The sequence below is a fragment of the Lactuca sativa genome, chromosome 5 (assembly GCF_002870075.4).
Source record: "Lactuca sativa cultivar Salinas chromosome 5, Lsat_Salinas_v11, whole genome shotgun sequence".
Lineage (NCBI taxonomy): Eukaryota > Viridiplantae > Streptophyta > Magnoliopsida > Asterales > Asteraceae > Lactuca > Lactuca sativa.
The window spans coordinates 153,831,462-153,847,108 of record NC_056627.2 but is presented as its reverse complement, the minus strand read 5'-3'; the positions used below and the strand labels follow the sequence as shown (position 1 = coordinate 153,847,108).

Sequence of the window (15,647 nt, the reverse complement as noted above, 5' to 3'; positions counted from 1 at the left end):
AAAAAAAATATATTATTTAATATAGAAAACGTCTCTCTCTCTCTCTCTCTCTCTCTCTCTCTCTCTCTCTCTCTCTCTCTCTCTCTCTCTCTCTCTCTCTCTCTCTCTCTCTCTCTCTCTCTCTCTCTCTCTCTCTCTCTCTCTCTCTCTCTCTCTCTCTCTCTCTCTCTCTCTCTCTCTCTCTCTCTCTCTGCTTTAACATCCTGTAAAGCTAATATATCTGCATCCAATTCTTTCAAAACTTCAAGAACAGTTTTTGTTGACCTATAACCTTCCCCTCTTTGATTTTCAGATTCTTTTGAAGAAAAACTGTTTTGTGATCTTAAAACACCTTTCCCTTTCAAAATCCTACTTATACCCTTCGAATTAATAGTTTTTGAACTCGGGCCTTCTTCCGTTTCGTCTATGGCGAAGCTTAATTGCCTACTTCGCTTCAGTGAGATCTCGTTGTTGCCTTGTAGGGTAAATTCATTGAAACTCTTAACTTTGATTTTACGGATTTCTGCTGTTTTGATACAGTTTCTGAACTGCTCATGGAGCTGCTTGAATGCAATGGTGATTGCTTTAATATACTTTTGGGACGATCAATCATTGATTTTGATCTTCAATTGGTGTAAGAAACAGAACAATTTGATGCTACCTTACTACTGTAATCTTGTTCGTCTTCGCCATAGTCAAAGCTTGAAGCTTTTTCAGTCAACTCTGGAACTGCTAGTGCCATGGAGAACAAAGCGGCATTAAAAGTTGCGATTCGGATTGGGGTTTCTGATTTCCCCAAATGATTATTTGGATGAATTGTGGCTGACCCATTTGTGTTTGATGTATCTTGAGTTTTGGAATTCAATTTCCCGAACCTTTTGATAATGACTTTCGGTTTTAAACGGCGGCGCACCGGCCACCGGAACTTTGAGTAGAGTCGCCGGAGGTTTTTGTTGAAGATACTAAGCATTTTTCAAGAGGAAACTTCACCCTACTTGAGGGTTCTAATTCCTCCTTTCAGTTCTTGATTGAAAAACTGAAATCTTTGATGATAACCAATAGTTGAAGAAGTGATTTTTGTGGGTATCTAAGAATGGAATGAGTTGTTTAAGGAATTGGATTTTGATTGTTCTAGGAAGCAAGTGAAGATGTGAATGGAATAAGAGAGAGAGAGAGAGAGAGAGAGAGAGAGAGAGAGAGAGAGAGAGAGAGAGAGAGAGAGAGAGAGAGAGAGAGAGAGATTTTCTATATTAAATAATAATTGTTTTCTTTTTTTTTAAATAAGGGCAAACCTTCAAAAATGGTCCCTGTAATAGTGAAAAGACAGAAATGTCCTTCACTTAACGGTCAAAAGCAACGGAGTTAGCGAAAAAGATCATTTTTAAAAGTTTTGAAACCATAGGGACCATTTGCGAGGTTTTTTGAACTTAGGGACTAAACTTGATATTTTTGGAAACCACAGGGACCATTTTTTAAGTTTTGTCTAAAGGAATTAATGAAGAAATAAGAGAAATACAACAATAGCCCCTACACATATTAATTACTAGAAGGCGATGAGTCGTTATCGTTAATATGATTTCAAAGCCGAAAAGTTATATATTGTGGTTGCACATTAGTTAAAAAGAGAATACTCGTCAAATATTGTGAAGTATTGTGTTGGAAATTTAATGGCTAAAGGATCGGAAAAGTGTTCCTCTCTTGATCCCAACATAGGTAGAAATGAAAAGTTTTATTTCGTTTATAGAACACAAGATCTTTAGGGTGGTGTCGTTGGCGATTATGTTATTGGATACAGAAATTAAATATCATTTTATCTTTTATTCCTATCAATACTTCTATCTATCCATTTAAATGATTGATATATGTGTAATTAATGTAATGATATATAGAAATTAAATATCATTCTATTTTTTATTCCTATCAATACTTCTATCTACCCATTTAAATGATGATATATGTGTAATTAATGTAATAAGATATCATTAAATATTACACATATCATCATTTAATTGGGTAAGGTGATTTATATGAATAAAAAATAAAATGATATATAATTTCTGTATGGGATAATCTAGCCGCACATGCTTTGGACATATTAGTGGGGAAAAACTTATTGCTTCATCATGGCATATAAATGTATAACGGTACATCTTAGTTCACGTCGATATCAATAGCGACTACGCCATCATTTAGCGACGACAATAGTTCATGTCGCTGCGAAAGCGTCCTGTCGTCTCTATATACGTCGTTGCTAAAGGTTTGCCACCGGCGATCCTCTTTTGTCACACGTCATTTGATCGTGAATGTACGATGCTAAACTGATCCATCTGCTAAAGTTTCATCTCGTGGAACTATAGCGGCATCATCAATTGCAATGACACGTCGCCGCTATTGATGGCGATTCGCGTCAATGTCATCCTGACTGTTCAATTAATACTGGATCAGACGGTTAATAGTCACCACAGAATGACACATGTTTTTCCCATCCAACGTGTTGCCGTTATTGCCTATTTGTAGTTGCTAAAGGCGTCGCCGCTAAAGGTGGCGCCTTTTTGACTCCCACTTCGTCCCAGACGACCCATTTTATGCATCTGTTCTTTCTCGCAAAACTCCGGCGACCTATGTTTTTAGGTATGTTTTTTTTGGCTTAATACATGAACCCATATCACCACTAACCGTAGATTGCTTGTAGAGTTTCAATTTCTGTTGATTTCCATCGATTTTCGACGATTACCACTGATTTCCGGCGAATTTCGAGTTTTTCTGGTGACCCTAAACCTCCTGTAACGTACGTTTTCCTTTTCCTTTTCTATTTCTCTTGTTTTCTTAACATATTAATACAATACATCTACTAAGTTTTAATTTAATAACTAAGATTACAATGTTATAATAAAAAAATAATTTTTTTTAGTTTAAGCCTCTTCTTTTTAAATCATCAAAAGCCTAGAAGTACCCGCTCGAAATTGATTTAGAAATTAATTTCGGGTGGTCCCCATTTAGAGACTGCTTTTTGAATACTTTACCTCATTTAGGATGTATATGTGTATCACATAATTGATTGTTTAAGAAATATTCGGTTGTTATTTTCTCTTTGCTCATCGGTATATAATTTTATATATAGTTAGCTAAGGGGAAATGCTGCCGAATTTTTCTTAAACGGTCAATCATGTAATACACATTTGCATATGATGTAAGATATTCAAAAAGTGGGTTTAGAAGCCTACCCTTGTGAATACTCTCCCATTATCCGATTTTCTATTCCATTTGATTGAGCGGTTACTCTATCACTCTAAATATTCAATCCTAATTCTAGTTCTTGTAGCGTAAACACTAAAACCTAACTTAGGTTTCAGTTGCAACATGTCTATTGATAAAACGTGGACTACTATTGAAAACCGTAACTCTACCTTGTTCCAACAAGGACTTGAATCTTTTCTCGAGAGGTCCAAACCACACGTCAATAACAATGGACAAATCAGATACCCATGTAACAAATGTAATGTCAATAAATTTATACCACTAGCCATAATGAAATTCCATACACTTCAACATGGTTTTAGTCCACATTATATTATATGGAAGTATAACAGTGAAAATACACCTCACCCGGTTGTCGAAGACATACAACGTAGTAACGAGATGGCCGATGTTTTTGCTGATGTTATGGTGGTGTGATTGAAAATGATACCAACCGCAAAGAAGGGAACCCACATACGAACGGTAGCAGTGTCGATGATGGATTTCAAAAGTTGTTAGAGGAAGTCCAATAAAAATTATATCATGGATGTTCGTCTTTGTCCCTTGACATTTTAGCAGAGTTGATGCATTTCAAGGTGATCAACAAATGGACTGATAGTTCATTCGATCAGCTTCTTGAGTTGTTACATATTGCATTTCCTCAAGGAAACACCCCCCCCCCCCCCCCCCCCCGGTCACATTACGAAGCAAAAAAAGACACTTAAAAAGATCGGATTGGGTTATGAGTTGATACACATATGTAAAAACGCCTGCTTTCTTTTCTAGAATGAACACAAGTTGTTGCAAAAGTGTCCAGTTTGTAATGAGAGTCGGTGCGTTGATGAAAATACAAAGGGTAAGAAGGTGGCTTATAAGGTTTTACGATACTCTCCCGTGACCCCAAGACTACAATGTTTGTACTATTCTAGACACACAACTAAAGATATGATTTCGCATTGTACTGGACGATCCAAAGATGGTACGATGCTTAATGATACTTCATGGAAAAAATTCGATATGAAGTATCTTGACTTCTCGAGGGAACCCCGAAATGTACGCTTAGGGTTTGCTGCTGATGGTTTTAATTCGTTTGGTAACATGTGTAATCCTCATAGCACGTGGCCCGTCATACTGACCACTTACAATCTTCCACCATGGCTATGCGTGAAAGAGTCATCTTTCATGTTGACCTTGTTGATTCCCGACCCTAAAGCACCCGGGAAGGACTTAGATGTGTTACTTAGGCTGTTGGTGGATGAGTTGAAGCAGCTACAGAGTTTTGGAGTATGTAGTAAAGACGCAACGATATATACATTCTTCAATATGAAAGCAATGTTGTTATGGACAATAAACAACTTTCCAGCTCGTAGTAGTTTATCCGACTTGCAACGCAGACACTCCGTCATACCAAGTATCAAATAAAGTTGTATATGTTGGTCATCGCCGGTTCTTTGATGCTGACCATACATGGAGAAAAGGTTTGGACTACAATGGCGAACATGAGACAAGAGGCCCTCCAAGACAGTTTAGTAAGGAAGAAATACAAGCGCAACACGCTTGTCTATTGTTTCATCCACCGGGTAAAGTAGCTGCTCAACGAGCTGGTATTAAGAGAGATCGTGAGGGTTTCGAGTTGAGTTGGTCTAAAAAGAGCATACTCTTTGAACTAGAGTATTGGTCTTTTCCGGAGCTGAAGCACAACTTCGATCTTATGCATATTGAAAAAATGTGGGTGAGAGTCTTGTGGGTACTTCTTTGATGAATGATAAGTCTAAAGGTACATCAAATGCTCGAGCGGACTTGACAAAACTAAACATTCAGAAAAGTCAATGGTTGAAAAAGTGTGGCAACAAGTTCCTTAACCCCATCCACCTTTCTCGTTCACGAAACCTGACCGCATTCGGTTTTGTAAGTTTATAAGAAATGTGAAACTGCTAGATGGGTTTGGATCTAACATTGGTAAAAAGTGAATGAAACCAATACTAACATTATTGGGTTGAAGTCTCATGATTATCACATTCTTATGCAACATTTTTTACCCATTGGAGTTAAAGATCTTTTGGGCAAAGGTGTTTATACACCAATAATAGAGCTTTATATGGTTTTAAGCAACTTTGCTCAAGAACACTATCGGTGAAGGATATGAAAGAAGCTAAACCAGCCATTATTAAAATACTGTGCAAATTAGACGTGATCTATCCTCCTGCGTTTTTTGACATTATGGTTTATTTAGTTTTGCATTTACCTAATGAAGCTATTTCCGGATGCCTAGTATGTATGAGATGGATGTATCCCTTCGAAAGGTATATGAAAAAACTAAAAACTATGTTAGAAACAAGGAGAGGCTGGAAGGTTCTATAGCTGAGGGTTATGTCGCTAAAGAGGCATTATCATTTTGTTCGATGTACCTTGAAAACGTCGAGAATCGATTCAATCGCCTCGAAAGAAACGAGGATGTTGTCATAGAAGAAACAAAGTTATGGGTGTTTCAGTCTAAGTGTCGACCGACTAGTGCAAAGAAAATGAAAAATCTTAGTCTAGAGTAGAGAAAACGTCTACATGGTTTGTGCTTGATAGTTGTGACGAAGTCAGAAAGTATATTCTGTAAGTGTTCTTATCTTTTAATTCATTCTCTATTTTTAATTTCTCATTTTTTACTATATATATATATATATATATATATATATATATATATATATATATATATATATATATATATATATATATTTCATCAATGTAGTGAATTCAAATCATTACATCCTAAAAGTGATGAAAATACCGAGTTCCCTAAATGGTTCCTTCAAAAGGTCTATGATATGCAAAAACAAAAATCTCTAGAGTTTAACAATGAGTTATCGACTCTTTCAATCGGTGCACATGCGAATGCCTTTACTTACATCGATTGCATACTGAATGGTGTTAGGTTTATCGTACTTATCCGTGACGCCCAACGATCAAAACAAAACTCGGGGGTGCTAACTGAGGGAGACAATAAGCAGAAATATTATGGTCAGATAGAAGAGATTATCGAGTTGCATTATCCTCATAAATATTCCACCGTACTTTTTAATTGCAAGTGGTTGGATACTTCAGGAGATAAAATCTAATAATAATTTCACCAGTATCGACCCACAAGGTGAATTGAGAAACGAAGATCAACTCATATTTGCTACGCAGGCCAAGCAAGTATTTTACATCCAAGAACCTTCTCAAAATGATGAAAATGACAACCAATGGTGGGTTGTTGAAAATGTTAATCATGGAAGAATTTGGGATCTAACGATGAACGATGTCGGCCATGGTCCCATTGAAAATGTTGACAATGATTCAATCGATGTCGTTCTTAGTAATGCTTCTTCTAATTTCACTCTCTCAATCGACTTTAGCAAGTAATTTCAAAATTCTCAATCCGTTGAAGATGATATTGAAGTTGACCTACCAACGAGTATCATTAATAATGTGTCTGATTGTGAGACTGGTTATGATGAGGAAGATTATGATTATGATAGTGATGTGTCAGCAGAAACTGAAAACTGAAGTGTCTGATGGCGAGAATGATTAAAAAATATTTACATTTGACTAGTAAAATAAGGTTTGTATTTGGTTGTAATTATATCATATTATATGTATATATATTCATATTGTGTTATAATTTTTCAGGATGTCATTTTTTTGGATTGCATTGCTCCATCTCATGGCTGTTGTGATGGGCCATGGAGGAGACGGTGGTAACGAGCCACCACATCCGTTCGGTGGAGGTTTTGGTGATCACTAGAATGATGGTAATTAATATTTATTCTAATTCATTGTATTTCATATTGTATGTATATAAAAAATTAATTTGACTAATATTTTTTTTTTTGCAACAGTGCCTCTGAGACGAAGAGGCATGGCGGTAAATAAAAAAAATACACAAACTATTTAAAGCTAACGGTGATCGACATAAATACTAACATGCCGATTGGGGAGGTGTACGAATGTTTCATTCGGAAGGTTGGGAGCTATATGTGGCGGGACATCGATTTTGATAAGGACACATGGAATGATGTTGTTGAAGCCGAAAGGATTGGCATGTTCTAATATATTTCGGTAAATTATTTATAAAGTTATACATTTAATATTGTTTAATTTGATTTATTTTTAATTTCTCTATTATTTTTTGTAGACATGGTTTGATTTTGGAGCGATTACAAATGATCCCATGGCTACAGCTTATTTGGCGTCACCGAACAATCGGATATGTGTGCGGTATAGAGGCCGCAAAAATGTTGCAAAAAATAGTTTGACTGATTTTGTAGGGGATGTGGAGGCAGTAAGGGCTCAAGACTCTATGTGTGTGGATCTGCAGTGTTGGAATGCTGCTATTGACCACATCTTAACACAAAAGCATAAAAAACAATCCGCTGGAAACAAAGAATGTCGGAAGACGCAAGTAGTTAAGAATCGTGGAGGGACGTGCAACTATGGTAGTGCATGTTTTAAGAAAGTAAGTTATGATAATGCTTATTTAGTCATAACATATTTTTTAATGTTTATTCAAGTATAACATATTTTGTAATGTGAAACTGAATTTGAATAGACTTGAAGCATGTCATCGTGCACATGTGAATAAAAAGGCGAATTTGTTGGTCCTTTGGTTGAAGACCAATATATAAGTTAATATTACTTAAAATGGAAGTAAATTGTTGGTTTTTTGTGTTAGTTTTAACATATATTAACAAACTTTGTGAAATACAGAATGCCTTAGTTGCTGAGGTTGCTCTATAGACTCATCACATAGCCGACTCTGGTGGTGATCCAGACACCATTGATTGGATCGCAATATTTGAGAAGGTGTTGGGTACATGAAGAGGGGCATGTGAGAGGCATTGGGCTTAAACTTTCTTTAGCCGCGGGTACAAGTTCTCCATCTTAATGGCAATCACAAGACTTATTAGTTTTTTAAATTGTTAACGACTTAATTCATTTGGTGCTTTGATGGTTCGATAGTTTGTTGAATTGTTTATGACTTAATGTGCTTGTGACTTAATTGTAGAATGTTGATGTGAATGCTTTTCTTCAAAACCCGACATTTGTGACGGCCATTGGAGACATTATTCGCTCGTTTAAAAACCAAGTCAATAATGAGGAAGACGAAGTCACATACTATTTATTTTTTTATGTTATGGATGATGTTATTTTTAATTTATTAGATATTTATGGATGGTATATTAGATGTTTATTTAGGATGTGTATTAGATAGTTTATGTAATATGGTATGTTTGATGTTTTATTTAATGTGGTATGTATTTATTTATTTATTTTTATCAAACATGGATTTTATAATATATATATATATATATATATATATATATATATATATATATATATATATATATATATATATATATATATATATATAAACTAATACCATTAAAAATATGTTTTTTCTAAAAAAAAAATTAGGTGCGACACCTTTAGGGATGACAAGGAGCAATTGCAACGATCAATAACTTTGGGAAGCATTGCTAGAAAAACTCCGGCCGGTGGCCGGAATTTTAACAGAGACGACTCAATAGTGACGACAAATACGTATTAGAGACGACATGTAGTAGAGACGACGCTCTTTACAACAACAAACGAGTATTCTACGAGGTAATAGCGACGACCCTTTAGCGACAACATGTCGTCGCTAATACCTTTAGCAACGACGAGGGACATCAATTGAGACGATTTGTGTCGCCGTTAAAGGTTACATTTCTTTCTTGTGGGTTATAGAAAAACATGTTCAAAAACCGAAATCGACCAGAATTTTTCTTGCTTTTTAAAATATGTATAAATCACTTGTATGAATTCGAAATTACTTGATTTTCTTTTCTAATATGTAATTTGATATTTATACTTCATTTTAGACTATTCAAACACATATTTTGGCTATATATTAAATCGGCTAAGACATGATGTTAATACGGCATATTTTTTGTTTCAATACTTTTTTTGGAATCGCTTCCGCTTTGTAATATGTACATAACACAGTCATATGAAGTCGGAATTACTTGATTTCTTTTTCATATAATTTGATGTTTTGTTAGAATAATTAGGAGTTGATCAAAAGACCATTAACAGAAAAGTAAATCAAACAATGAATGCATCGATCAAAGTAGTGTCGAATGATAAATAATAAATGCCTTGGAAGATCTCGATTAAGAACTTCTACTGTAAAGGCACGGTAATGAATCCCAAAAACGATTAACCCTAATACAATACATGCATGCCGTATTTAAAGACGGATGGATATGCCCAATCCATAAAAAGGCTAACTGCATACATAACAAAATTTGACATAATCTATTAAATAACCCAACAATCTCCTCCTTTTGTGTCAAATAAGGAAAGCAGATTCTTCGGTTCTGTTGGCACTTTTGAACTTTGAAAAGTTTTGGCATCATTCCCAGCAGAGTTTTGCGAACTAAGATGTACTAGTTGAGTATCTTTGAGAAACATTTATTGTCCCCAACACTATTCGCTTTGCACTGATTTATAAACTCCAAAACGTATTCCAGGCATGGGGTGGAGTATAGATGCTTGTCAGACAGAAAGAAGCAAACTCTGAAAATTAGCATTAGCTCTTTCTCGTATTTGAAATGCCACACTTCAATCATCCTTTAGTATTCTCCCTAGTTTCATCTTGTCAAGATCTTTCGGAGGCTCCATAGGAAGCACTGTAGGTTTCTTGAGAAGGACAATCGCAATTTCCACATCCATCTTCCTAATATCTTGGATGTAACCAACCAACATTCTTTTAAGATGTGAAACAATAGGTTCAGATTGTTGTTCATCCTTTAGCAATAGATGCAACAGAGAAATCCAGTCGAATAGATTAAGGTAGGGAAAATCAGCCAGAGTAAATTCAAAGACATAACTCGCTTCCCCACGAGCAACATTGAAACGAGCATTGATAAAGCTCTCAGATTCAGTTGGTCCAAAAACCTTGACAATAGTAATTTTATTTGAGCTCCAGGTTTGGTACTGAGGCTTCATGTGCTTGAGATAGAACGATAAAAGCACCTGATCAACCTCATGGTATGGAAGAGAAACATTCGCAATCTTTTCAAAGCTATGAAACTCAAAAGCCTTCTGTGTGATTGGAAGATCAAGCTGTGAATCTGGAGAGTTCTCCAAATCAAACGATACTATAGGCTCAAGCTAGTAAATATTTGGATTATCAATGGCTTCATTCAAAATAAATCCCATGGACCAGGCAGAAAATAGAAGCTTTTGAGTTTCCAGGGTGACTTGGGCTTCCATTCCTTTAGCTTCAACTTCCTTGGTTATTCACAGTTTCTCATCAATCTCTACGTCACAAGACTTTGCATTTTAATTATTCATTTTCATCTTCTTCTTCATCCTCCTCATCATCATCAACCAATTTATCTTTTCCTTTTGATGCCGAAGCTACATTATCCTTCGGATCTTTTGACTTGGGTGGTTTTTTTGTGCTTATCAAAGCTACTAGCTGGTTTCTTAATTTCTTCACAAGATACTTTCTTTGCTTCTCCCCATTGTTTCGGAATTGCAAAGAATTACGAAACACCCCCAATTCGGTCAAGCATGGAGAAAATGGACTTCAACTTCTCAGCAAGATGCTGACGAACAGAAACTGTGAGGAGTGAATCATAAGTCTCAATGACATTATGCAAGTGAGCATTTACATCAGCAACACAACTCTTGATCAAAACTTTCTCAAACTTGAGTTCATTAATTTTCTTATTCGCATAAGATAACTTCACTGATAGAACCTTCATCTTTTTTGTTTTAACAACAAGTTCATCCATGATCTTGTTCTCTATGGCCAGATCTTCCTGAAGCTTTTCAATTTTGGAGGAGATGGATGTTTGAAACTTTATATTGTTAGCTTGGATTTCAGTACAAACCTTCGTAATAGCTGCTTTTTTTGTTTGGATTGTAGAACCAAGGATGGTGATCGCTTTATTTGCTACGACAATGTTTGATTCAAAAGAAGTTTTGAAATCACCCATGAAGGTTTGAACTGAAGGGTTTTGAGCATTCTAACACTCCTAAGGTGTACATGCAACCCTAGAAACCTTGGATCTATGTTTTACTAAGATACATGCAAAAATGATTTTCCAAGGTTCTTAAGTTAACTAGCATGGCCTGGGGAACTTTAAAACATAAATGCTAGTAGAAGAACATACCTTTTAGTTGATTGGGTTCCTTGAGAACCTTGTGAGCCTAGCACCTCAAGTGTGATGCCTTAAATGTCTCACACAACACCACAACACTTAGAATAACTTTGAGAGAAGATCACTTACACCTCAAAATCGGCTAGCCCTCTATTACTTGCGTGTAGTGCCGATTTTGGTAATCTATGGGGTCTTTATATAGTTGTGTCACAAGTAGGGTTACACCATGTAAACCCTAATTGTCATGGCTTTTCATATTCCATGATCCATGGGTTTGTAACCTCCATGGACTATCCATGGAGCACCTTATGGGTTTTAACCCAATCCATACAAACCATGGATCATTTGCCCAACTATACAAGAATAGATGATTTACACAATCAACCCCATATATTTCATTAGACTTTTTTTAATCACATAACTAATTCTTTGATCAATACTAATTAAATAATATTATTAATATATTAATAATCCTTAAGTGTCCTTTCTCTCATTTAGTTTATCCAAGTGTTGCAATGCCATGCAACCCAAATGGACCATGCTAACCGGGTCATGTACATTCCAGAAATAGTTATGAACTTAGACACCTAATCCAACAGTCTCCCAGTTGGATAAGTCTAATAACTATTACTGCAAGAATGACTTCAGGAACCGATTAACAATCGTAGCTCTTTCAAGGTCTCGCGGAACTGAGATGATGATGATGATACACCATTTAAGATAAGTGATCATATAATCCTCTGTTCTAGATATCAACCGGACAAATACATGGAACAATGTCTTGCTTATTGTCCAACAGTTTGTTTCCCGATTTCCGATTTGTTTGACATAAACCTTAATTGAACACATCAATTTAGGTCTGACTGGGTCCGGTACATAGTTCAAAAAAAAATCATCGAGGGGCCCAGATATCGCTTCTAATCCAAGAAGGAACAGATAAACTTCGACTCATATGCTTGTTCTATTACTTCTTGAATTATACATAAAGGCACGTTTTATAACATCGAGTCACCAATGCGTTTTCGTACAATCAATGTATAACCAACTCATAGTCAACAACTCATGTTTCTAGGTTTGAAGACTTATATGATATTATAATCTCACAATCACTCGAGATAAATTCCATGAAGTGATACAAGTGAGCGTGGGTTGAATCCAATACTCAGAACTTATGAGCACTCATGAGTGTTGTAGCACCAATTGCTATGTCCAACATCTTAGACATCTACAAGCCAACTCATGACAGTCTTGATTCATATCTACTTCCAACATATGACTGAATGTGGAGAATTTGAATAATATGATATACCATAACATAATTATTATGGAATTCAAAACATGCAAAATGAAATGATAGTAAACGGTTGACAAAAGATATCAACACTTCTACTTATAAAGAAACAATAACTTTTATTTATCATCAAATGTCAATTACACTTTACAAATTTCAAATCTATCTAACTACTAAAATTAATATCAGCCTTCAGCCCTATGCGCCTCGCATGCTGGAGATGCTTAACCCTAACCAGTCCCTTCGTGAGGGGATCTGCTGGGTTCTCATCCGATGATACCATCTTTTCCACGAGGAGTTGTTCTATTCGATGTCTGATGAAATGATATTTTCTGTCGATGCGTCTAGATCTCCCATGATCCCTTGTTTCCTTGGCTAAGGCAACTGCATTTTCACTATCACAGAAAATTTCCATAGGCTCCTTTATATCCGATACAACTCCAAGGTCTCCAATGAAGTTCTTTATCCATATAGCCTCATTCGCTGCCTCGCTTGCTGCTATATACTCTGATTCGCAAGTTGAATCAGCCACTATCTCATGCTTGGAATTTTTCCAAGTAATTGCTCCTCCGTTTAATGTAAAGACCCAGCCTGACTGAGAGCGGAAATTATCCCTATCTGTCAGGAAGCTAGCATCACTATACCATACTACTCTCAAGTCATCACTCCCACCGAGGGTAAAGACCCAGTCCTTAGTCCTCCGTAGGTACTTGAGAATGTTCTTTACCGTAGTCCAGTAATCCTTGCCAAGGTTCCCCTGATATCTACTTACCATGCTCAATGCGAAGGCTACATCAGGATGAGTACAAGTCACAACATACATGATCGAGCCTACAGCGGAAGCATACGGTAATCGACTCATCTCAACTATCTCAGTCTCTGTACTCGGGCTCTGAGTCTTACTCAGTCTGGCGTTACTTTGGATTGGTAACTCTCCTTTCTTGGAATTCTGCATGCTGAACCTATTTAGCACCTTGTCCAAGTAGGTACTCTGACTAAGTCCAATTAGTCTTTTACTCCTATCTCTCAAAAATTTTATCCCTAGGATATAAGCAGCTTCTCCAAGGTCCTTCATAGCTAAACACTTCCCAAGCCAGGATTTTACCTCCTGCAAAGTTGGGATGTCATTTACCATGAGTAGTATGTCATCCACATACAGTACCAAAAAGATAATTATACTCCCACTAGCCTTGACATATACACATGATTCATATTCACTCCTCGAAAAAGCAAGCTCTTTGACTTTCTCATCGAAACAAAGATTCCATCTGTGAGGTGCTTGTTTCAATCCATAGATGGATTTCTCAAGCTTACACACTCTATTAGGGTACTCTGTACTGACAAAACCCTCTGGCTGATTCATGTAAACATCCTCAGCCAACTTTCCATTAAGGAAAGTGGTTTTGACATCCATTTTCTATATTTCATAATCATGAAATGCAACAATGGCTATCATAACCTTAATAGACTTAATCTTTGCTAATGGTGAAAATCTCTCATCATAATCAACTCCCGGAGTTTGAGAAAAGCCCTTTGCAACCAGTCGCGCCTTATATGTGTGTACATTACCATCCATGTCGGTCTTCTTCTTGAAGATCCATTTGCACCCTACTGCCTTACAACCTGGTACATTGTCAACCAAGTTCCAAACTTGATTGTTATACATGGACTGTATCTCACTGTCCATAGCCTCTTTCCATTTGGCAGCCTCAGGGCCCGCCATGACTTCCGTATAGCTGTTAGGTTCATCCAGACCGATCAGTGTGTTATCACTGATAAATGTATCACCTTCCGCAGTAATATGGAAACCATAGTAATTCTCAGTTGCATTCCTAACTCTTATGGAACGCCTCAGAGGTACAAACTGATCATTCGGATCAACATGAGTTTCCTCCTTAGGTTGATTGCTGGGGTTTGAGGTTCCTTCACCACTTGACTCTTGAATTTCTTCAAGGTCAATTTTCCTCCCACTCTTTCCTTAGCTTATTAACTCTCTCTCTCTCTCTCTCTCTCTCTCTCAAGACTCCTCTCCTTGCTACAAAGACCACATTATCACTGGGTCTGTAGAAGAGGTAACCAAAGGATTTTTATGGGTAGCCGATGAAAATACACCTCTTGCTTCGAGGTTCAATCTTATTGTGATTCTCGCGTCTCACGAAAGCCTCACAACCCCAAATCTTGATGTGATCTAGATTGGGAACTTTTACAGTCCACATCTCGTGAGGTGTTTTGGCAACCTTATTTGTAGGGACTAGATTAAGGATATGGGCGGCAATCTCTAAGGCATACCCCCAAAATGAGATTGGCAGCGAAGCTCGACTCATCATGGAACCAACCATGTCTAACAAGGTTCGATTACGCCTCTCAGCCACACCATTAAGTTGTGGTGTCCTAGGAGGTGTCAATTGTGAGACAATCCTACATTTTCTTAAGATAGTCAAGGAACTCTGTACTAAGATACTTACCACCTCGATCGGATCGAAGCATCTTAATGTTCCTGCCCAATTGATTCTCCACTTCCTGCTTAAACTCTTTAAACTTTTCAAAGGTTTTTGACTTATGGTTGAATAAGTAGACATATCTATATCTACTAAAATCATCAGTAAAAGTCACATAGAAGCCGTTAGCATCCCTTGTGGCAGTTCTGAAGGGTCTGCACACATTAGTGTGTACCAGATCCACCAAACCTTCACCCCTAGCACAAGAACCAGTGAAGGGTGAGTTTGTCATTTTTCCAAGTAGACAAGATTCACAACTATCATCCGACTTTAGGTCAAATGACACCATCCTTGTGGAGTTGGCCTATGCGTTTCTTGCTTACATGTCCAAGGCGACAATGCCACAATGATGCTTTATCCAAGTTAGTGGAAGAATCATTACACAACACATTATTTCCAACATTATCTACTGTTGGGTTTTGAGCATTCTAACACTCCTAAGTGTACATGCAACCCTAA

At 36.8% G+C, this 15,647-nt stretch overlaps 1 pseudogene; it reads right to left on the bottom strand.

Moving 5' to 3' along the window:
- Positions 1–188: 188 nt before the first annotated feature.
- LOC111890446 (uncharacterized) lies at positions 189–1,054 on the bottom strand (annotated as a pseudogene).
- Between the last annotated feature and the right edge of the window lie 14,593 nt (positions 1,055–15,647).